The sequence below is a fragment of the Hyaena hyaena genome, unplaced genomic scaffold (assembly GCF_003009895.1).
Source record: "Hyaena hyaena isolate Hyena2069 unplaced genomic scaffold, ASM300989v1 scaffold_191, whole genome shotgun sequence".
Lineage (NCBI taxonomy): Eukaryota > Metazoa > Chordata > Mammalia > Carnivora > Hyaenidae > Hyaena > Hyaena hyaena.
This window is the reverse complement of record NW_024080824.1, coordinates 1,147,096-1,171,993: the sequence shown is the minus strand read 5'-3', so window position 1 is coordinate 1,171,993 and position 24,898 is coordinate 1,147,096. Positions and strand designations below refer to the sequence as shown.

Below are 24,898 nucleotides of genomic sequence, written 5' to 3'. Positions count from 1 at the left end.
ATCAGCAAGTTTCTGTTTCTTCGTTCTGTCACACTTGAAGTCTTCTGATTGGTAAATTCCTGTTTGCTTTCATATCAGCATTGAAACGGGACTGTGAGTGAGTTTATAATGGTGAGTGGTCTGGAGATGGAACAGGGGAAACATTCATATGAACACGTGAAGAGGTAGCAGACTTGCCAGTGTGTCAGCTGTGAATGTGAATGAACAACATGGGTTCTTTTTAAAAGCAAACCCACGTCCATTTGACAGCACCCAAAAGTGAATTGAGGACCACCTTTGGGACCAGAGAGAACAAGGAGTGATGAAACGCTGAGAACAGCCTTCTTAATCCAAGCTGCAAAAGACTCCGTGTTTAGGGGAGTTTATCTGTCCAGTCGACTTGCTAGTTGGTTCCTTACAAAAAGTGATTCCCTATTAAAGGCATTGAATTAACATGTCTTGCTACACACTGGTGGTTTGTTTTCCTTTCAGCACATTTGGCACTTTGACACGTTTCTCTGTGTGTTCAGAGTGCTGTGGGATCCTCATTTATTTGTCATTGTGTTGTGTATCCCAGATTAACATTAAGAGCCGTGGTACTGAAGAGGACAGAAAGAAACTGTCTTCTAATATTTTCTGATTTAGGACACCCATGCCATTTACAAACTTGTATGTTTTATGTCTATAGGGCACGGAAAGTAAATATGTTGCTTTGCTGGAAGTATGGCATTAACTAGGTGAAGCTTATCTACTGACCTAGTGAAAGCTTCCCTCCGTTGTTTTTTAAATTATGGGACTATAAACATTAGCATGATATTTGAAAATTTTAGGTTAGGTTATAGATGCTGATTATAGCTCTAAGGGGTTTTCTGTATTATATATTTAAGTTCGAAACAAAGATAAAACTAAATTTTCTTGCAGGGCAGAAACTGTAGGCCAAAAAGAGATAGAAGGAAAAATGAATACTCAGGCACAGATTTTGTTTTAGGGCTAATATTCAGGAACCGGCTAATTCTGCAATAGAATAAACCACATCCAGAACAGCAGGTGGAATAGGTCTAAATGTAAAGTAAATCTCTTTTAAGATGAGGCCAGTCATTGTAGAATATTACTTTTATTGAATCTCCTGTAATTTCCAAAGTAATGCAGGATGTTTCAAAATCAGTTCAATGAATCCAGAAATGCTTTATGGGTAATCTCACATCTAAATTTAAACTATATTATAACATTCATTTAATGCTGATTTTAGCCTCTGAATCGAGGTTTTCTTCTATCCTTTTCAAGTTCTGCCTACCGGTTTCTTAATGGGTTTGATTTAAATTTTGGACAACAATATCTTTATTTTCAAAATGCAACCACTGTTGGTCTAGAGGGAGCATTTCTCAATTAAAATTTTCTTTGCTACTGCCTTTGGGTGGTATCTTATAATCAAGATTATAATTTCACTTCTTTATTCAATATCTTTTATTTGTTCGCTTTATATGTTGCATAAATACATGATATTACTTTTTACACTTTTTTTAAATTTACACTTGGTTTTATTTTCTTTCCTTTTGGTATTTTGTTTCTGAAGTACCCTGTAGAAACTTTGGGCAGAAAACAAGGCAAATAAAATAAGCACAATAAAAAGAAACTTAAAAAAATTGTCCTTTTAACCAAGAAAGCAAATAGAAAAATTGTGATATTGGTTGACGATGTCTAAAATGGAATGTATTTTGGTTGAAGGCTAGTTGAGTGTTTTAAGACTTGAAATACCTTCTTAATGTTAATTTTGGCTTTAATGTCAATCCTGATATTGGTTATCTATCATATTTGTAAACAACATTTTAAATATAGGCATATTATAAGAAAGACCGTCAGAAGTTTTGTATCATGTGATAACTGTCTGTTGAAGCAAGATTAGTGAATTTAGTTTGAAAGATTAATATTAACCTCCTTTACTACCAGTCCATCTGCTACATTACCCTTAGAAGGATCAATCTCCCACCCCAGTGAACACTTCACTTTCCTGCTAAAGCCCTTTCATCCTTGGCTCTCTATTGCTTAATAGATAAGGATCAGTCTTCTTGGCATAAAGACTCTCTTCTTGATCAGGCTGCTACTTCTCTTCTGTATTGATCTTCTGCTGTTCTTTCTGGGTTGGTTTTCATACTCTCTCGCTCACCCGTGAGTCTTCTTCTTCCCTTTGTTTCATGCTCTAGCAATATTGAACGTCGGTATTTCTCAAAACAATCTGTACGATTTTACTCCTTTCTGGAGTTGTTTATGTTGCTTCTATCTTCAAAACCTTCATCCTGGTCTTTGCCTTTCAGCCTGGGAGGCATCCCTTCCAGGCACCTTGCTCGTGATCCACTGTCAGCTTCTTAGGTTTGGCCTTGTGTATAAACCTCTGTCACAGAACTTTGCAAAGCCTGGTAGAACACTTTGTGCTTCTTTTTCCACGGGAAGTTGTAAGCTACTCATAGCCAGGTTTGAAACTTTATTCTTTTTGTGTTCCTCCAAGACCTAGCATTCAAAAGATACTCAAGAACTTGAACCAGAGAAAACCTTTATTGTGTTTATTTTAAGCCCTTGTTTCTTGATAGACTTTTTATTTTAATGTATTTCACAACTTCGATAAACGGCATTGAAGGAAAGCCCCTCAAATAAATGATAAATGCTTTTGGAAGAATAGTAATGCTGTAAAAAGGTTCTCTTGTTTCTCTTACTAGGTCCACCATCACAGTAACGTGTGCTGTATCCATGTGTGTTTATCCATGGATAAACGGATAAACGGTTGAAGCCGTAGACATGTATTTGAATAATAAAGTTCAAAATTATACTGGTTAGCACATGAAAATTCAAGATATATAGCTCAAAAATATTGTTGAACTTGATGAAATCTGTCAAAAAAGTCAGCTAATTACTGCTGTTATGTGGACTCCTGTGATAAGTTAAATTGCCCTAGCAAACTGAAGACAGTGTTACACCATCCAGAAGGCCTAGAGAGAATATTTGGAGAGACTGGGTCCATAGTCCTGTATCCTAGAAAATTTTACAGAGTGGAATGACTCCCAATGTGGCTGACAAAGGTATACTTCCTTCTTTTATACTTCTGTCTTCTCTTGTAGAGAGAGTTAGGGATTTAAGGAAATAACAGAAAATCGTGGCTTAAAATTTTTCAAAACTGAAGGGTGATATTCCATTTCAGTCAGAAGAATTTGCTCCTCAAAATAGAAATGTTGAAAGAAAAGGATGTCAGTGTTTAAAAAATAGTTGAGAAATAGCAGCTGTTTCTTTTACTTTTCATACTCAGCAAAAATAAAATTTAATTTGTCTTTGTGTTTTACTTCCCCACCATGCATAGAAGAGTTACTTTGTGTGTGAAATACTTTGTATAACAGAAAAAAATAGAGTTTTATGCACAATTTAGAGTCATTGACGAATTTTCTTATTCTGATTTTTCATTTCTTATGTACTCAGGTAATAGTTTCCACTATGTTGAAATCTTATTAGCCTCTTCCACACATCAAATGGGACTCTTTTCTTTGTTTAACCTTGAATTGTATCTGTCTTTGGAATAAAAATAAGATTGATATTTTCGTAGGGAAGTTTGGAAGCCTTTTGATTTGCTTGAAATGGACCATAATTCAATCTGGAATTTCTTTTCAGATATTTTTTGCCCACATACATATCGAGTTTAAATAGGTAGAAGAGGTGTCTCAGGGATAATGGTTATAATCATATGTCTCACTGGTATATCAAGTAATCTTAATATTGCAAAACTGGAAGGGTGGGGCTCTTTTTATTTATTTATTTATTTATTTATTTATTTATTTATTTGTCAAAGACACAGAAATGTACTTAGTTCCCATCAGCCAGTGATGAGAGAAACCAAAGCTTGTGTCTGTATTAAAAGATTATGGCAAAACAAACCAATGGAAGCAAAAAAGTACTCCCACCCTCTTTAAGAGATGGAACAACTTTGTGGTTGGAGTGAGGCATAAAGGATTTTGCCAGTATATTAAAGTCATATTGTATTATTATTAGCAGCTTTTTTTTCCAATCAGACTTTCTCTTTTTTTTTCTTTTTTTAACATTTATTTCTGAGAGAGAGAGAGAGAGACCAAGTCCACAAGTGGGGAAGGGACAGAGAGAGAGAGAGAGAGAGAGAGAGAGAGAGGAAGATACAGAATCTGAAACAGGCTACAGGCTCCGAACTGTCAGCACAGAGCCTGATGTGGGGCTGGAACTCTGAATGGAGAGATCATGACCTGAGCCGAAGGCAGACGCCCAACCGACTGAACCACCCTGGTGCCCCTAATCAGAATTTTTCTATAGGCACACATGGCATAGGGTCCATAGAGCATGAAAGGAGAAGAATAAATTAATCATTGAAGTTGAACCTTAAAGTTCTTCTACTTCACCTGTTTCATTTTACAGATATGGGCAGTTGTGGTACAAAGAGGTCATATGACTTCTCAAACATCACCTTTTAATGGGGCTAGTCAAGATTTTTATTAAAAGGAAAAAAAGGAGGGGTGCCTCGGTGACTTAAGTGTCTGACTCATGATTTCGGCCCAGGTCATGATCTCCCAGTTCATAAGATCAGTTTGTGAGATCGAGCCCTGTTTTGGGCTCTGTGCTAACAGGGTGGAGGCTGCTTGGGATTCTTTCTCTCCCTTTCTCTCTGCCCCTCCCCTGTTGGCACGGGCTTTCTCTCTCTCTCTCTCAAAATAAATAAATAGCTATTGAAAAAAAAATACATGCTTATAAGGACAGTATTTTGTCACTGTGACTCTTCCAAACTGCTTATAATTGCTCTATTTTTATTTGTACATTGCATCTTTTTTTTTTTTGAATCTCAAGTTCATTTTATTTATTTATTTTTTTTATTTTTTTAAATTTTTTTTTACAAATAGTTTATTGTCAAATTAGTTTCTACATAACACTCAGTGCTCATCCCCAAAGTGCCCTCCTCCATGCCCATCCCCCCCTCCCCCCCACATCCATCAGTCCTCAGTTTTTGTCAGCATTCAAGAGTCTCTCATGGATGGACCTTGAGGGTGTTATGCTGAGCGAAATAAGTCAGGCAGAGAAGGACAAATATCATATGTTTGCACGTATAGGAGGATTAGGAGGAACTTGACGGTGGCCAACCATGTACATTGCATCTAAAGCCCAAGGTGCCATATCTCTGTTTTGTTGTATTAGACTCCTTTGTGTTATTGCATAACTCCTTAATGTTAAAGGTAATAACTACTAGTGAGATGTAGTACTTTTCCACTCATAACCATAGCATGTATATACATATATATGTATATATTTTTTAAATGGCAGATGCCCTTTCTGGCTTTCCTTATTTCCCCTATTCCCTTTGGTTGTGCCACTAGATTTAAGTTCCATAACTCTTCTCCTTTTCACTACAAGATGGCAGACAATTCTGAAGCAAAAGACAGAAACTGCAAAAACAAATTTTTATACTTTGATTATATCTAAAAGGATTCTAACAGGGAACATATGGCTATAGTTTGTTTTATAACTTTGTTTTTAAGTCAGTTATTCTGATTTAAAGATGAAAAAATCTTGATTAAAACAAAAGAACCATTTGTGATTTTCCACATTACACTGACTTTTACCTAGGACTCTCTTAAAACTGTAAATCCTATTAAAGGGATGGGGCAAATCGGCTATATTGTACCTGTCATCTTCCAGTAAGACTTGCTCCTCTGTTCTGTCCCCTACACTTCCAAAGAAATTGGGGCTCTTTGGGTCCTTTCCTTCTTATTTATATTAAGTTCCTGGAAAAAAATAACTAGTATACTTAAAGATGAAAGAGTTTTGGGGCAAATAGCTGAAGGTTGTTCCCATCCTCAGCCTGCGATTTCTCTTTCTACCTCCTTCATAGGAAAATCAATTATGTCTTGTTTGAAAAAATGTAACATTTTAAAATCTTTTCTAAAATGAAAAAATGATACTTTATATTTTAATTACTAGTGAACTTGAAACTGAAGGAATCATTAGTTATTAACATTTTATTCTTTATTATTGATCCATTTCTATACTTGTTTTTCAGAGGCTATCTTTCTCTTATTGGTTTAGAAGAGTTTTGTTTTTGTTTTTTTTTTTAAGAATCAAAGGATCTTGCTTCTTTAAAGTTCTATTAGTTATAACAGTTTTCACAAGCATTTGATTACCTTTTGATTTTTATTGTATGTTTTGAAATCTTTATTCAATCTAATCAGTATTTTTCCATCTCCTTTGAAACTTAGAAAACTCTCTTTTTAATCCAGAAAGAGGAAAAATATTTTTCTATATATTTTGGTTTAATTTATTTAACAATACTGTGATTCACAAGGAATTTATTAAACAAGTACTTCAGTATTTTTGTTGAATCATTGTTCCCCTTTACCACGTTTTGTGAAGTCACTTCTATATTACACGTTTGTGGTCCAAATTTAAATCTTTGTGTTATCCTATAATTTGTATTGCATTTATAAATTTATTTCTATGAAATAGAAGCTCATGTTTTTTTTAACTTTTTGAGTATGGTTGATACGCAGTGTTCCATTAATTTCAGATGTATAACATAATGATTCAACTTCTCTATGCTTTATGCTGTACTCACCACAAGTGTAGTTATCATCTGTCAGCATACAAGCTATTACAGTATCATTGACTCTATTCCCTGTGCTGTGCCTGTTATCTTTTATTCCTATGACTTCTTCATCCCATAACTGGGAGCCTATATCGTCCATTCCCCTTCACCCATTTTGCCTATCCCTTAAATGCTTTCCCTCTGGCAATCAGCAGTTTATTCTCTGTATCTATAGGCCTGACTCTACTTTTTGTTCGTTTATTCATTTGTTTTGTTTTTTAGATTCCATAAAATCATATGGTTTTGTGTTTCTCAGTCTGACTCTCTCATTTAGCCTAATACCCTCTAGGTCCATCCATGTTGTCTAAATGACAAGATCACATCCTTTTATTTAAAAAAAAATGTTTATTTTTTAAGAGAGAGCGAGAGAGAGAGAGAGAAAACACATGAGCAGAGGAGGGACATAGAGAGAGGGAGACACAGAATCTGAAGCAGGCTCCAGGCTCTGAGCTGTCAGCACAGAACCCGACACCAGACTCGGACTCATGAACCTGAGCTAAAGTTAGACACTTATCTGATTGAGCCACCCGAGTGCCTCTAGGTCTCATCCTTTTTTATGGCTGTGTGTGTGTGTGTGTGTGTGTGTGTACACATATATAACACATTTTCCCTAAGCATTTATCCATCAGTGAACACTTAGGTTGTTTCCATATCTTAGCTCTTTTATTTAAAATTTTTATTTTTATTTTAGTATACTTAACATACACTATTATATTAGTTTCAGGTATACAATATAGTAATTCAACAATTCTATATATTACTCATTGCTTATCAAGATAAGTGTACTCTTAATCCCCTTCACCTATTTCACTCTTCCCCCATCAGCCTTCCCTCTGATAACCATCAATTTGTTCTTGATAGTTAATAATCTGTTTTTGAATTTGTCTTTTTTTCCTTTGTTCATTTGTTTTGTTTTCTAAATTCCATACATGAGTGAAATTTGTCTTTCTCTGATTTATTTTGTTTAGTATTACACTCTCTAGAACTATCCATGTTATTGCAAATGGAAAGGTTTCATTCTTTTTTATGGCTGAGTAATATTCTATTATGTGTATGTATGTGTATATACATATGTATATGTATACATATATATGCACACATACATTTTCTTTATCTATTCATCTATTCAAGATGGCCACTTGGGTTACTTTCATAATTTAGCTATTGTAAATAATTCTGCAGTAAACATACTGTATGTATAAACATACTGCATGTATTTTTTCAAATTAGTTTTCTTTGAGTAAATATATACTATTGGAATTATTGGGCCACTTGATATTTCTACTTTCAGTTTTTTGAGGAACCTCCATACTGTTTTCCACAGTGGCTGCACCAATTTACATTCCCAACAACAGTGCATGAAGGTTCCTTTTGTTAAATGTGATTTAAGCATTAAAACATGTTGGAGTGTTGTTGGATTTAAATTGAATGCTCTCTGAATTTATTTTAGAAAAGAGGCTTTCAGTATATTACTTATATTAAAGAAGAACTAATAAGATATGATTCTGTGTGAGGAGAAAGTATGCATTAATAATAGTTACCATTTATCAAGTGTTTCTAGATATATATCTGGCATTCTACCAAGAACTTTAACTAATATGATTTCATATTATTTAATCCTTTTAACATACCTTTGAGTGACATGTTCTGATTTCCTTTTTGGGATAAAGAAACTGAGACCCCAAAGTGTAAAGTAGCTTTATACTCACCTTGCTAATAAGTGATAGGATCATGATCTGACTTTGGTCAGATCTGGCCAAAGTCCACCTTTCAAGACAGCATTCTCAAATAGAGAAATTATACTTTTTGCCGTATGTGATAATAGATGTGAATCTATAGCGGTCAGACAGCAAGAACCTTCACAACTCTCATCCGTTTGTGGAAAAATGGCCTTAGGAACAATGATTTTCAAAGTATAGAAATAAGTCCATGAAATCAGTGATGTGAAGAGCCTTTTATTATTTGATATTAGCACTGAGAAGCTAAAATTGTAAGATGGACAGAAATAATCTTATATTTTTAAATCAGTTTTGGAAACAGCTAAAAAATAGTCTTTAAACTTCTTCCAATGTTAGTATCTCTAATGGTCTTATTATTTTCTTCCATTGCAAGCCAATTCATACTTGAGCTGTCCATCATATGCTTAAGACATCGTACCAGTGCCTCCCTCACATACCTGCTCACGACCTTGGCAGGAAAAATGGCAAGCAGCCTCCAGTTCAGCAGGAAGTGTCTCTTCCATCTGGGTTCCTGTTTCCTTAACTATAAGTTTCATTCAGGGGAGAAATGAGTCTACCTAATTGGCATCCTTTGCTATCATGTCTATTTTAAGTTACTCAGTTAAGAGACTCACAGTTGTTGCTGTGGTAGAAAGCCTTGGTATTTAAAGCAGGAAAGGACATTCTAGATATCTTGGCATCATTAGAATTTAGTGCTTGTATACTAAATGATTACCTGGAATGATGTGAAAGGATATAGCTTAATTTACCATGGAGGGACAGACCTCATACATATGGTTTGTGTTTGTATATGTATCTGTATGTAAATCCATACATAAAAGTTTATATAAAGACATCATTTGAAATCTTAATTGTTTGTTATACATTTGGCAACCGTGAAGTAATTTGTTTTCCTCTTTAACCCAAGGCAAACAATTTTGCCTAACGATGATACAGGATTTGTTTTGCCTTGGGTCACTCTGTCCTTGGTTGATATGTTGGCATGTCTTTGTTAAGATTTACACTAAACTCCATTGGTATTCTCTTTATTGCCCTGCCTGGAACAGTTGAAAGTAAAGTAATTCTATTATTACTTAGAAAATTATGAATGAGTTCGTATTTGTATTAATGAATAGTCTTAAAAATTCTAAGTAGGTCATTCATATTATCCCTCTTTTTTTCCAGTCATTTTTCTGCTGTATATAAAGATGGTTAGAACTGTACATTATGTAGTTGGAACATAATTCCGTGTATAATTTCATACATTAATTCCCCGGATAAATATTTGCTCTTTTTGTATGTAAAATTGACTTCACTGAGAGTCTCTCTTTTACATTACTCTTCTATGCCAATTTCAAGTTCATCAGTAAATTAATAGGCCATCATTCACAGTGGTAGTTTAGCTTACTAACCTTGAAATTTATTTCTGTGTTTATTGTCAGAGGCTTGTTGGCAAATCGAACTGGACAATAATAGAGAAGGAAAGCATGGTGACCTAGGACACACTGTTCTGCTGAAATGATCTATGGTTCTCTGAATGTGTCAATTTTTTTTTGTTTATTTGTTTTAAATTAGCTCACATACAATACAGATAGTCTTTTGAGTTACTCATTAATACTCTACATGTAATCTTTTAAAATTATTATTGGTGGAAATAGATAACTATTTAGAATGATTTTTTTTCTTGTACTGTTGTAGTCTGAAGCAGACTGGTCCAGCTTCCAAAGCACAATGCAAGCTTAAAATAAGCCTGCTGAGACCATGTAATCTGAAGTAAGGTAGCTGGTTTTGCGGCCATTTTGAAGCAGTCCTTATACTGTGTGGTCCTTCTAGTATAAAATAAATGTGATATTTATACTAAGATGATTGCAATTTCTTAATAGTCCAAAGTGCATATGACCTGTCCAGAAGTTGAATATCACTTTTTAAAATGTTGGTTAGATTTTATTTTTATTATTATTTTTTAATGTTTTATTTATTTTTGAGAGAGAGAGAGATAGAGACAGCGTTTCAGAGAGAGAGGGAGACACAGAATCTGAAGCAGGCTCCATACTCTGAGCTGTCAGCACAGAGCCCGACGCAGGGCTCAAACCCACAAATTGTGAGATCATGACCTGAGCCGAAGTCGGATGCTTAACCGACTGAGCCACCCAGGTGCCCCAAAATGTTGGTTACATTTTAATAAAATATTTTCTGTGATCTATGTTTCTGTTTGTTAACTCTATCATCAGTGGTATTAATGAATGCTTTTAGAGACCTAGAGTACACTTTAGATCAGACATTTGTTTACACACTCCGTAAGGCAGGCAGAGCACACGGATAGCCAGTCATCCTTTGTGCTTCTATCCCATACTTACTGTAAGATTGCTCATTTCTGTATGTGGCGCAGTTCAGACAGGCTGGCCCAGGATGACCCGGTGGCCAGCACAGAATCCTCATCAGCCGGCAGTCAAGCAGACATTCAACCCCCTTTCTGTTTCCCTCCTTGTCCATCCTCACCCCTTGTTACCATTTGCCCACTCTTTTCTCTCCCCCCTACTCTTTGTTGGTTTCCTGGTTATTTTTTATTGTGCTCATAAATGTCTGTTGGATCTCAGCCAGTTAGCTGTCTATCTATACAAATGTTACTGATTTTTCTCTAAACTTGAACATTTTCCTTATCTGTGGTCTTCCATCTGTTCTTCTACTCAATTATATCAGAAAACTCCTTATTTTGGTCTAATTTCAAGGAAATCTTTCTAGTTTTAACAACAATATTAAATGCTGGGAAGTAAGAGAAACTTATAAGGTGTCAGAGTGCAGTTAGTATGTTTCACAATTTCCATAAAGTCATTTGTTCTCTCATTTTATAATTAATGGTAACTTGGCCAGTCTTGTATGTTGGATATTTGTGCATAAGATAACAATCTTATTTAACCTTATTATTAAATCTTGTTTAACCTTGACTCTGTGAGATGGTTTTTATTATCCTCATTTAAAAGATGAGGAAATGGGAATTCAGAGAAGTTAAATAAGCATGCTTAAAATTACACAGCTTGGAAAATAGGAGATGTGTGATTGGAACCCAGTTCTTTTTGACTCTAAACATTTTCTAGTGTAGTGTGTGACACTCTTTTAAAATAGGTGCTTTTTGGGCTGCCTCGGTGACTGAGTCAGTTAAGCATCTGATTCTTGATTTCAGCTCAGGTCATAACCTCACAGTTCATGGGATCGAGTCGTGCCGTCTGGCTCTGCACTGATAGCGTGGCATTAGCTTGGGATTCTCTTGCTTCCTCTCTCTGCGCCCCTCCTCTGTATGCACACTCTCTTTCTCTCTCTTTCTCAAAATAAATAAACTGAAAAAAATAGGTAATTTCAGTTTTATGCTTCTGCATTTTTCTAAAGTTGGAGAAGTATCACAGCAGTGCAGTCTGCTCCCCAGTGTAATGGCAGTCCAGACCAGGCAAGGCTCTGTGGATATTTACAGATCGAAAGAGTGTATCTTAATTTTAATATATACACATTTTCCTTACTTTTGTAATTTTATCAAGGTTTCTTAATGCAAAGAGACAACAAAACAAATACTTAGGAAAGTATGTTCTTCCAAATAAATCCATGTCGTGCTCCAAAATGTTTTTAAGGCCAGTTACATCTCCAGCTGTAATCTATACACTCACTGATTTTAGTTAGACTCTAACAGACTTTCTTACTGGGATGGCATGAAGTTTTAGATCACACTTTTACAAAAAATAGATATTTTCATATTGTTTTGAAATGAGTTACTTGTAGAGTATCTTCTACCTTTGTCTTGTTCTGCTTCTCAGGAGCTTTATTAGAAACTATGTGTGGCATGAAATGACATTTAAAAAATAATTTTATTTTTAGTCAAGCTAAGGATCGTATTTTTAAAAAGAAGATAGGAAGAAATAAAAACTGTGGATCAGACTGACCTTTGGGAATTATCTGTTGATTTTTTTCCATGACTGTCTTAGCCCCATATTTGTAAGATATAATTTAAGGTTATTATAAATTTTAATTCCTTTTTGTAAAATGTTTGACATTTAAAAAATTTTCCACACCCAGTGTTTGACTTTTGTCCCTCCCTCAAATGCTTTGAAGCAAGTATGTGTATTTTATGTATGGAGAGATTAATAATAAGTGATGGTGAGGTGAAGACCCAGACTGAAAAGGCAAATATTTTGACCTTATCAGAGTAGTTATTAAACTTGATTAGCTTATAGCATATGGAAATGTAAAGAAATAAACATATAATTATGTGATAACTCATCCCGGACACTAGTAGAAATAATGAGTAGCAGGTGCAGATCATTTAAGGAAAAAAAAATTATGAGAGTGTTAATATTGAGAAAAGTGTTATGAATTTAATTTAGTTGTTGCTGAGTTTGAGAAAAGAATTTAATATGATTTTAGTGGCAGAACCCCTGTAGTGAGCTTCTAGAGTTATGTGGGAATCTAGTTGAGAACCCCTGAATTATCACAAAAAAATTCTCTATCAGTATATGGTATAATAGTAATATTTTCCTAAAGGTTTCCATAAGCTGTGTGGGTATGTCAATAAAGAGTTTATAAGGAACACAGACCAGTTTAAATAAACTACTGAATGTTGTCTCACACCGTATGGGGTAAAGTGATGACAGCATGACTATGGAGAGTTATGTAAACTATGAAAAAGTCATAAAAATTTGAATGGAGTGAAGGTATCAAATCGTTTTTATTTTTCCGGAACTCTCTCTTTTATTTCTTACATCTCTCATCATCTGTAATGATAGACTGTAGGCTTCAGCTTCTTAATGCACCCATCCGTGGCAGACACCACCAGCCCATCGATCCCCTCTCCCTTTGAGTCCCAGTGAGCCGAGAATCCTAGGTGCCAACATAATCTGTGAAAAGCTGTCCATATGGAAAATTAAAATTGATCCCGGCTCCCCTCATTCCATAGACAGAAACAAATTCTGTGTGGAAGAAAGACTCAACTATGAAAAACGATACCTTAAAATATTTGGAAAAGGATATATTTATTATCTTAGGGTAAAACAGGAATTTCTTTAACTAGGTTGAAGCAGAGCAAACCATGGAGAAGATTAGTAAATTGAACATTAAACTCAAAAGAAGTGTTAATCAAAGGACACTGTAAAAGAGTAAGAAAGGCTGAAAATTGGTTTAGTGCATAGAATATATTAAAGATCCTATAAATCAGTAAGAGAAGTAAAATCAGCCAGTATAAACATGAACAGGAATTAAAAAGAAAATCCAAATAGCCAATAAACACGAAAACTTGCTGAGCCTCCTTAATAATTAGAGAAATGTAAATTAGAGCTAGAGTAAATTTTATACCCACCATGTTGTTAAGAATATAAAAGTCTGCAATATACCAAACAGTGTGGATATGAAGCAACAGGAGTGCGTATACATTGTCATGGGAATGTGAATGGGTACAGTAAATTGGGAGTTGGAATTGAACCAAGTTCACCCTTTTGCTCAGCACTTCCACTGCTCCAAGTATGTCCTAGACAGAGGCTTGCCTATATGCCTCAGGAAATAGGTACAGGACTTTATACTGTAGCCCTGTAGATAACAGCAAAAATAAATAGCATAATAGCAAAAACATGGAAACAACCCAACAGAGAGCAGAATGGATAATTTAGGGAATATTTGTATATAGTGGAATTACCATAATAATGAAATGAGCACATCTCACCCTACCTGCATGAATCCCCAGCTCATAATGTTGAATGAAAAAAAGGCAAGTCACAAACCACAAAGAGCGTGATTCCAATTATGTAAACATTGATCAGAGCCAAAGCTAATATATTTATGTGGAATCATTATTTATGTGATCAAGCTATAGGAAAACCAAGGGGAAGGGTTTTTTTTAAGTTTATTTATTTACTTTGAGAGAGGGAGAGCTGGAGTGGACACATGCAAGGGAGGGGGAGAGTGGGGAGAGAGATAGAGATAGAGAGAGAGACAGAGAGAGAGACAGACAGAGAGAGAGAGAGAGAGAGAGAGAGAAAATACCAAGGGAAAGGATTAAAACAAAAGTAGTGCCTCTAGTTGGAGGGAAGAAGTTGAGGTTGAGTTTAGGAAGGAGCCCAGAGAGCCTGGGTGATATATAAGTGAAAGATCATTAAAAATATTAAAGTGTCATTATTAACAATTATGTATATTAAATTTTTCATTCCATGTGGTATACCTTCTATCCCTGTGACTTATTCATTCTATGAGGGGAAGCCTGTATTTCCCACTCCCCTTCACCTATTTGCCCATCTCCAGCTCTCCCCCTCACCCCCCACCGGCAACTGTCAATTCTGTTTATGGTTCCGTTTCTGCTGTTTGTTTTGTTTTTTTAGATTCCACATATAAGTGAAATCATATGGTATTTGTATTTCTCTAACTTATTTCATTTAAATAATACCTTCTAGGTCCATTTGTATTGTTGCAAATGGCAAGTTCTTTTTCTTTTTTATGGCTGAATAATGTTCCATTGTATGCATATATATATACACCACACCTTTATCCGTTCATCTATCTGTGGACATGGGTTGCTTTCATATCTTGATTATTGTAAATAATGCTGTAATAAACATAAGAGCACATATATATATTTTTTTGAATTAGTATTTTCATTTTATACCCAGTAGTGGCATTTCTGTATGTATTATTATATGGTAGTGTGGTTTTTAATTTTTTGAGGAACCTCCATTATGTTTTTCATAGTGGCTGTACCAATTTACATTCTCACCAACAGTGCATGAAGGTTCCTTTTTCTCCATATCCTTGCCAACACTTGCTATTTCTTGTCTTTCTGATTCTAGCCATTCTGGTAGATGTGAGGTGGTATCTCCTGGTTTTGCTTTGCATTTCCCTGATGTTTAGCGATGTTGAGTATCTTTTCATGAGTCCTTTGGCTATATGTATGTCTCTTTTGGAAAAATGTCTGTTCAGGTCCTCCGCCCAGATTTTAGTTAGATTGTTTGCAGTATATATGTATGTACATGCTGAGTTGTACAAGTTCTTATATGTTGTGGATATTAACTCATTTTTAGATATATTGTTTGCAGATATCTTCTCCCATTCAGTAGGTTGCCATTTTGTTTTGTTGATGGTTTCCTTCACTGTGCAAAAGGTTTCTATTTTGGTGTAGTCCCAGTAGTTTATTTTTGCTTTTGTCTCCCTTGCCTGAGGAGACATATCAGTGACAGGACTTTGAATCCCCCTCTCAGGTTTCTTTCTTCCCATAGTATTACTGGAATTCCACAGGGGTTCCCACAATTGTTTACACACGGAACAGGCTGCCTCTGTGAGCCAACACTCTGGCTTTCTCCATGGCTGCCTTTTCTGAGTCCAGGCTGCCCTTCTCCAGGACCCCCACTAGCTTCAGGGCCCTCCCACTCCAGCTGACATAGGCCCTTTCAGTTGGGAGGTGTTGTTACTCTGTATCACTGCTGTTTATCACTAAGCTACAGATATTTTTGTTCATAAAGGTGATCTATCCCTGACCTCTGATATTTCCTCCTCGCCAGACTGATTTTCTGCTTGTTCTAGACCCACCAATCCTCGTTAAGGTTGGGTACATTGTACTACAGTATACTGACAGTGTACCACACTCTTCTGCAAATTGAGAAGAGAGATAGTGCTTTCCTGCTGTTAATTAATTATTAATTGCTCTTTTTCTGAGGACCTACAGCATGTTTTCTTGGGCCCTGAGGTGTTACAGGTCTTAAGAAATCATATTTTCTGGTCTCCCCTCTATTCTTGAGGCGTGCCCATGGACTACTGAGGGTTGCATTTACATGCATCCAGTTATAACCAGAAGCACAATTATCCTCTGAATCTCTGGTCTTCTTGCCAAGTCTGACTTGCCACCTCATTCTTTCCCCACCAATCCGTTCTCTCTTAGAGGTCCTGGAAACTTGCTTTTAGAAATTCTGCAGTTCTGTTTTATCTTCAGCCCTGAGATCAGCTGATCAATCAATCAGTTATTCTCAATCTCTTTCCTCTTCCCACCCTTCCTTCTCTTTCTCATCCACAGATATACAACTGCAGATTCACACGCATTCAGACGTGCTTACACATGGCAGGACTCTTTCTGTGGATTGGGTCTGCACTATTCCTGAGGTGCTTTCTCAGGCCCCAGAAAGGTCTGCTGATGTACTAGATAGCAGGAGATAATTGGTGGCCCTAATATATGTGTAGGCACACGCATCAGCATCTAAACTCGGAACCCAGCCTGCATCTTATTGAATAGCAATAGTCACTACAGAAAGCCTCATAAGGATAAGTACAATGTATACATTATTGAATTTAAATGTCATTAAAATCTATGAGGCAGCAGGCACCAGCTCAGAGCCTGGAGCTGCTTCGGATTCTGTGTCTCCCTCTCTCTCTCTGCCCCTTCCCTGCTTGCACTCTGTCTGTCTCTCTCTCAGAAATAAGTAAACATTAAACAAATTGAAAAAAATTTATGAGGTAGCTTTTTGCATCTCCATTGTATGGGTGATGAAACTGAGGCTCAGATTACATAAATAACCCAAATACACATAGCTGGTAAAAAGTAGAGCCCTGCCACAAAATAGGGCCGCCTGCTTTGAAAGCCTGTGCTCTTAATCACTAATATTATTAGATATAATGTTTCACAACACAAATTAATTTCACTACTTCTTTAAAATATGATCTCAGAAATTCTTAATAGCTTCTTATTGTGAATATATCACTGACATAATTCTGATTTTTTTGCAAGAATATAATTGTTGGAAAATAATAGCTTTGGGGTATAATTTACTTTAATGAGAAATGTTCAATTTGGTGATACTATATTGAGTTTGATTATGCTACATACCTGAGAATCCATCCTGTAGAAACTGGATATCTTGTCTACTAAATTGGAATCCTCGGAGGCTGAGGCTGTAGTATTTCTCTGACCAATAAAATCTGTTTAGTTAACATTGAATTACTTTGTCATCAAGAAGAGTTTCACGAAACATTGTGATTAAGTGCAATATTACCATAGCTTCTCTCCCTGAATTGTAAGTGGGGTGGGCTTCTGGATAATAAGTAGTTTTATTTTTTGAGCTTAGATTGTTTTGTAGAATGATTCAGGGAAGAATGGGACCGTTCAGGATTCTATGAGAAGAAAGATGAATCTTTATTATCACACTGTAATAGAAAAAAAAGAAAGAAATCACCTGGAGGTTTATCCACAGTAGAAGAGATAAATAACTGAATAGTTCTGCAGTGAAAAGAGTTTATTAAATGGACTTGAGCTCTGTGTATCAACATGGATTAATCACTAAAACATTGAGCACAAGCAGTTAGTGATGGGCACAAGAATTTATAATATCATTTATAGAAAATGTGTAAAAATTGTATAAGATGGTATATATGACTTACGGGGACACACACACACACACACACACACACACGCACTAAAATATACCTGACAATGAAAAACAGCACGATCAAGGTAGTGATCATCTGTAAAAGTAGGAGCAGGGCATGTGAGATTGGGATTGGATCCATGGGAGTTGTTATCCATAATGTTTGCTTCCTTGATCTTGATGATATCTGTGTGGTGTTCAGTATATGTTCTGTGTCCTTTTGGCACTGCTGAAATATTTAATCATAAAAGACCTGAGCATGCAAATTTTTGACTTTGGGATAGCATGGATAAATCAATATGCTCCTCAAAAAAGATATTGATGGGACACTTAGTTTTTTTAAAAAAAATAACTTTGTTATTTTTTATTTTGTAAAAAATATGTAATGAAAGACAAAAGTAGGACCAAGAGAAAAAACGTGGACCATGTGCTTTTCCCTGTTATGCTCCATTATGCTACTGCATACTCCACAAATGGCTCCCGAAATGTCATATTTTCGCAGTTCCCTGAAGCCAACTTCATTGTGTGATTAGCCTTTATTGGAGAAGGAGAAATTCTACTGTATTAAAAATACCTATGTGCATTACAATGATATATATGTATTTTAGAGTTACAATGATATATATGTATTTTAGAATTACAGTATATATAATGCATTAATATTACATATGTGTATGAATATAAACTAAAAAAGAATAAATTATCCTTTCCCAAACTTTTGCTGGAACCATTACTACTTACTCAATAAAACTTGAATTTGCAACAAACCTTCCTATCACAGTGGCACCAAGCTCATTTTGCTTGCCTTCATTAAGTTAGTATGGGTTTTTAAAAATTGTTTGTCAGCTAGCATTTGACTGGAAGCTGTCTAGGACAGCTGTTTTAGTGAAGTATGTATTTAGTTATGTGTCAGATTTTTTCCTCTGTGACCCAATTACTTGAATATTCCCAAACAGTCCAGCTTTTGTACAAGAACACATTGCTGTACCTATAGTTTTAGATGCTGTTGTTGACAACTGCATTTTCTTTCATTCTGGAGTGAATTTTCTTTCACATATTACTGTTTATCTTATAAAGTGTGTACGTATGTTTAATGAGGTAAAGTTTCTTCTTCCCAATGGAGAGCATATAGTAGACTGAAGTCGATTTAATGGAATTGAAAAAATATGATATTTAAGAAGCATTCATAGAGTATGTGGCAGGTTCAAGCATCAGTTTCCAGGATAATCCTGTTCTGTGCTTAGATAATTTATCTGAGGGAGGCTTAGTAGTTTGATAAGGATGGGCTCTCAAGTTAGAGAGCCTGAGCTCAGAGCCTGTCTTCACCTCCGACTAACTGTATGAACTCTAACAAATTCGTTAACCTTCTGGGTCGTCAACTTCCTCAGTTTTCACTCTCGAGGAGTCCCTCTCTCAGTATGGAGAATGGGAAACTAGATCTCAGCAGCCTAGTCACAGGGCAGGCACGCTCTAGCTGACTGAGACCCAATGAGGATTGAGACCTCATGAACTTAAGATGTACGCAGAGGGCGGGGAGACAGGGGACAACTTTTAAGACTTAAAAAAATGTAAACCAAACAGGTTTGAGAGGCATAGAGAAGGAATAGCGATTGCTGTTTCATGTTGTCTGATCTGGCCGACGGGATGGATGCTGGTACAGTTTATCAAGATAGGAAATATAGGAGGACTGCTTTAGTGGAAGGATGGGTAGTTTACATCTCCATGTGTAAGTGTAGTCATGTCAGACCAAGAAAATTCTACTCCTCAATTTTCTTTTTTTAAATTTATTTAGAGTTTATTCATTTTTGAGAGACACAGAGAGAGCACGAGCTGGGGAGGGGCAGAGAGAGGGAGGCACAGCATCTGAAGCAGGCTCCAGGCTCTGAACAGTCAGTACAGAGCCCGATGCAGAGCTGGAACCCATGAACCATAAGATCATGACTTGAGCCGAAGTTGGATGCTCAACCAACTGAGCCACCCAGGTGCCCCTTTTTTAATTTTTTTTTTTACTCAGCTTTCTTACAGCTACTGCTGTGTAGCTGTCACTCCACATCTGTCACTACTGAAAACTGTTGACGTACATTCTAGTGGAGGGTTGTTCATTGGTGTGTTTTCTGCTCTTGCTGGAGTAGGTCCTTGCTTGCCCTGTTGTGGTACCCTGTCTGTTCCAGCCTCAGGATCCACTATATTGAAACCAGCTGTCCCTAACAAGTATCTCCATCGTCTAAGACCATATAACGGCCATATAAAGATTCTTTTGGCTCCTTTCTTAGACCAGCTCTAATCTCCAGGGAATTGGAATAACCTAATTAGGCAACCAAGAGTTCTAGAACCATTTAATTCAAAGGAGTGGTGTATCTTTACCTTAGTTCTTATAGTAAGAAAACCACTCAAAGTTCAGTAATAGCTTAAGGAAGATTTGTTCCAGGTGAGCTTTGGCGTCTACATAGATCACAAACCTTTTAGGCTTATAACCGATTATGTGCTAGACGTGCTGGAGTCACCATCCTCAGGCATCAGGACATAGTGTGTATGTTTATTTTCTCATATTCTGTATATATGCTTTCTATGTTTTAGGAATTACATTTGGATGCAAGTAACAGAAACTAGAATTACTGGTAGAAAAACAGACATTTATTTCTTTTTTCCATATGACGAAGTGTAGAGGTAGGCAATCCAGGGTGGGTATGACGTTCCCATAGACATCAGCGTTTCAGTCTCTCTTGGATTTTCTGCCCACCAACCTATATTGTGACTGCATCTTCAAAGATACATTATGGTTTTGGGTGGCTAGTATTTTCTAGCTGTCATGTCCCATTTCTAGGCAGCAGGAGAAATATGGACAAATCTCCTTGTCAGGTACCTTCCTGTAAGTAGCAAACCATGATACCTCATCTCTGGTTACATTTCATGACTAGCTTGTAATCAAATGACCCCATCATGATTTTTTAGCTGGATATATTGCTTCCCTGGGAAACCAGGATTCTGTTGCCAAGGAAGAAGGAAAGATTGGATAATGGGTGGTGATTAGCCTTCTTTGCCATATGTACTACATAAGGTATTAAGATACTGATAGAAGTATTTCATCAATTAGTAGAACAATGAAAATTGCTCTTCAGTCAGAAAGTTTCGGTGTAGTTACCCCACTCTGAAAGGCCCTGATGGAGACCTTTAATGTTTGCTAGACATTTAAAAATGAAAAAAAAAAAAAAACAACCCCTGCTATTTTGTTATTTTCATAACAAATTAAGTTAAAATGCATGGCTCCATGAGAGATCCAAATAACTGTTCCCAGGAATATGTTAAACAATTGAGGAACTAAGAGTTTGTCTAAAGAAATCTGTGTCTGGATGTACAAATATATCTAGAACATTAGTTCTGATAGAGAAAAGGTATAGTTTAGGCAAAAGGAGAAAGTGAGGCAGTAATTTGTCTAAGGTCACAAGTGAATAAACTGTGAATTATTTCAATAATCTACCACGTTATTACTTTAAAAGAAATGGATTCTTGATATATTCGATTCATTCCTGGTCTTAAGCATAACTATTTGACACAGCCTTTGATGCGGCTGAGGCTATGCTGCTTCTAATTAATATTGAGTTTGAATTAATATTAGCCTGGGACAATTATTTTTGGTGATTTTCCAGCTGTGTAAATACCCTTATTGCATAAACAGACTAAATTTAATCACAGAATTTACTGTGCTGGCAGTATTTACAACTTCATTGTGGACCCAATGTCTTAAACATCTGTCCTTCATTTACTGTATCTTAAATATAAACTTTTATAACACAGGCCAAATTGTAAGTATTTACACAAAGACACCATAGCATAATAGTGCTTGGAGGAAGAAGCAAATTTCTGAGAAAAGAGTTTAAAAATTAACACAGTTTGGGTTTGTTAAGGGTGTCTGTCTTCCACAGAAACAAAGAAGAGCCTACCAGAAATAAGTCAGAAAACATTTTTAAAGGAACTCCTAGAAGATTAAACTTTATAATAATGTTGAAAATGTTGAAATTAGTTTTTTGTAAGGGGGAGATTTATGTTGTTTTAAAGTGTCTTTGTCATGATTTAAAAATGATGCAACAGTTTCATTAAATAACAAGTTCTTTAACTGAGAAAACATGTTGTGGTCTTTAAGGTAAATTAAGAGATCTACAAAACAGAGAAACAGATTGGGTAAATATGTGACTTTCAAAAGTTATTTTTCCCACCAAACAGTGACTCTGTATCTCTCCAATTTGATTATGTAAAAGCCATAGTATTTTATTTTTACAGTTAATTCTTTAGTTTGAGCCCTGCAAGGCTAGTTCCTCATGTATTTCCTCCAACTGATTTGATTTTGGATAAAATTATTTTTATCTGATTTTCCTTTGAGAAAATACGGATATTTGCTTCCTTGGCGGACTTACAGGTATGGGGGGGTACTAAGGGACCCCCATAAATAGGCTTCACATGGGAGGCAGCCCGCCCCATGCAGAGCTGCCTCCCAGGCTAGTATTCGTGCTCTGGGAAAGGCTGACTTGCATGGGAAAACAGGTACGGAGACTCCTCTGCTCCTTAGGATTTACGTATTGGTTTCCTATAATATACATGGGAGCAAACAGTGTTCTGAACAACAAAGAAAATTAGAAAATGTAGACTTCTGGAACAATACTGCTGATACATGAGAAGAAAAGAAAATAGCGAGGGTAAAGAAGTGATGAATTACAAAAAAGAATATTGTGTGAAGTCATCTCGTTGTCTGTCTTACCTGTTATTTTGTTTTATAAAAGTAGCATTTTATTGGGGCACCTGGGTGGCTCAGTCGGCTAAGTGTCCGACTTTGGCTCAGGTCATGATCTCACGGTTCATGGGTGCGAGCTCAGAGCCTGGAGCCTGCTTCAGATTCCGTATCTCTCTCTCTCTCTGACCCTCCCCTGCTCACTCTGTCTCTCAAAAATAAATAAAAATTTAAAAAAATTTCTTTAAAAAAGTAGCATTTTATTGTGCCATTTATATATTTACTTTATGTATATATGTATTCTCTTTCCTAATGAGATTAAAGTTTTTTTTTTATTTTATCTTATGGAAAGTAGTCTCTTTTACTCTTTTGGGGATCTCCTTATACCATCTCGCATCACGTGAGACACTGTAAGCCTGAAAAAAAGATATTTAACTGGATCTGAGTGGCAAGTCTGATTCGTAGTGGTTCCTTTGTGGAGTGTTTTGAGGATTATGAGGCTATATCTGTGTCAGGAGAAGAAAAAATAGAGTGATAAATTAGGCTGGGACCTCTGTTTTATATATTGCTATAAATCTGGAGCTTAAGAGTGGTGCTTGACAGGTTGTAAGTACTAAATAAATATTTGTTCAACGAATGAGTAAATCATTCTGCAGTACTTGAGAGGGCAAGTAAGAATGACAGGGTATTTGCTATTCTGTTACTAAATTAACTCTAAAATCCCTTCTAATTCTAGAATCTATGATTAGTATTCATATATGTAAATTTAGCAAATATTATATCGGCATCCAAATTCAGAAGCTGGACTATCTTATAATTGTAGAATCTACACAAGAAATGTAGAGCCAAACCTGTTAAGAATAATTAACTTAATAAAAATAGGGGTTCAACTACTCTAATTTAAGAAACAATGAAAAAAAACTCTCACCTATATTAACTTGATAAATCTGTGTACAGTTTAATATTATGCTAAACTCCTATTAATATTCAATTTGTGGCATTCCTCTTCAATTTATATATAAGTTTATATAGAGTGAAAGTTCATTAACCTGGCTATGGAATAAGGTTTGGGGATGATTGAATTCTGTTTTATGGAGGGTAAGCTCATACTGGACCATTTATCTGATTATCTGATTTTATCATCATGACATCAAAAACTAAAAGGAACTTTATGCCTCTTTAATCTCAATCTTTTGTATAAACTGGATTCCTGGAAATTAAGTGATTAGAATTGTAGATTTTTACAACCAGATTTAATTAATACTCAGATCTTCTATTTTTTTATAGATGCCTTTTTGCAATGTTAGTATTTCCCAATGATTTTTCTCCTGAGTGTTAGTGGAAGAAGAGATTTTGCCCAGAACAAATGATTCTGTACTATCTGGAGTGTCATCCAGAAGGCGTGAGGGGGGGTGGGAGTGGAAGGATGTTTGTTTGACCCAATGGGCTTCTTGGAGAAGGGCAGGGAGAATAATGGTTCTCAAAGTATGGTCCAAGGACCCTTGGGAGGTCTCTAAGAAACTCTTAGGACATTTGCACATTCAAAACTATTTTAATAATAATACTAAGATATTATTTGTATTTTTTGCTGTGCTGATATTTGCTCCAGTGGTTCGAAAGATAATAATAGCAGGAACACGTCTGGTACTTAGCACTAACCAAGGTGGTGGCAAATGGCATATCCTGTACCATTGTGTTCTCCATTGTCACATCCTTGAAGTGGAAAAGAAAAGTGAATATTTAAGTTAAAACTTTTCTTGGTAAAAAAGGTAAAAAATATCCACTTTTAAGTCTCAACCCTTGGGTACATGCCTTTTTAATATTCTGTGTGATGAAATGGAAGTCTGCTCTGTCCTGCCATTGCACACTGAAGGGCAATGGTTTTACTCAAGGAATTGTTGCTAAACTAGTTCCCTTTTAATGGACCATCATCTGTAATTGAAAGAATGACCAACTGTGGTGCCTGGGTGGCTCAGTCACTCAAGTGTCGGCTCAGGTCACAATCTCAGAGTTCGTGGGTCAAGCCCCACATTGGACTCTGTGCTGACAGCTCAGAGCCTGGAGCTCACAGCCTGACAGCTCACAGCCTAAGCCTGCTTAGGATTCTGTGTGTGTGTGTGTGTGTGTGTGTGTGTGTGTCTCTCTCTCTCTCTGCCCCTTTCCCATTCATGCTCTGTCACTCTCTCAAAAAATAAACAGTAACATTAAAAAAAAAAAAAGTGACCAGCAAACTGTGACAATTCAGATTTGGACATTTGGTGAACAATTTTTTTGAAAATAAAGTGAGCCTGTTGAGGAAAATAATGGACAGTATTTGAGCTGCTGATAAAATATGAGCTTCTAAGTAAAAATTCAAATAAAAACTTGAATTTTGGAAAATTTGTAACTGCTGCCATGAGCCTTGAGAGTACAAGGCTTTTTTGATGACACTGGTATGAATATTAGCAGATTGATTTTTTTTGTC

At 36.0% G+C, this 24,898-nt stretch overlaps 1 protein-coding gene across 7 annotated transcripts in view; it reads left to right on the top strand.

Moving 5' to 3' along the window:
* Positions 1-24,898, top strand: part of BMPR1B (bone morphogenetic protein receptor type 1B) — a 394,444-nt gene that overhangs the window by 238,763 nt on the left and 130,783 nt on the right. The window lies entirely within an intron of this gene.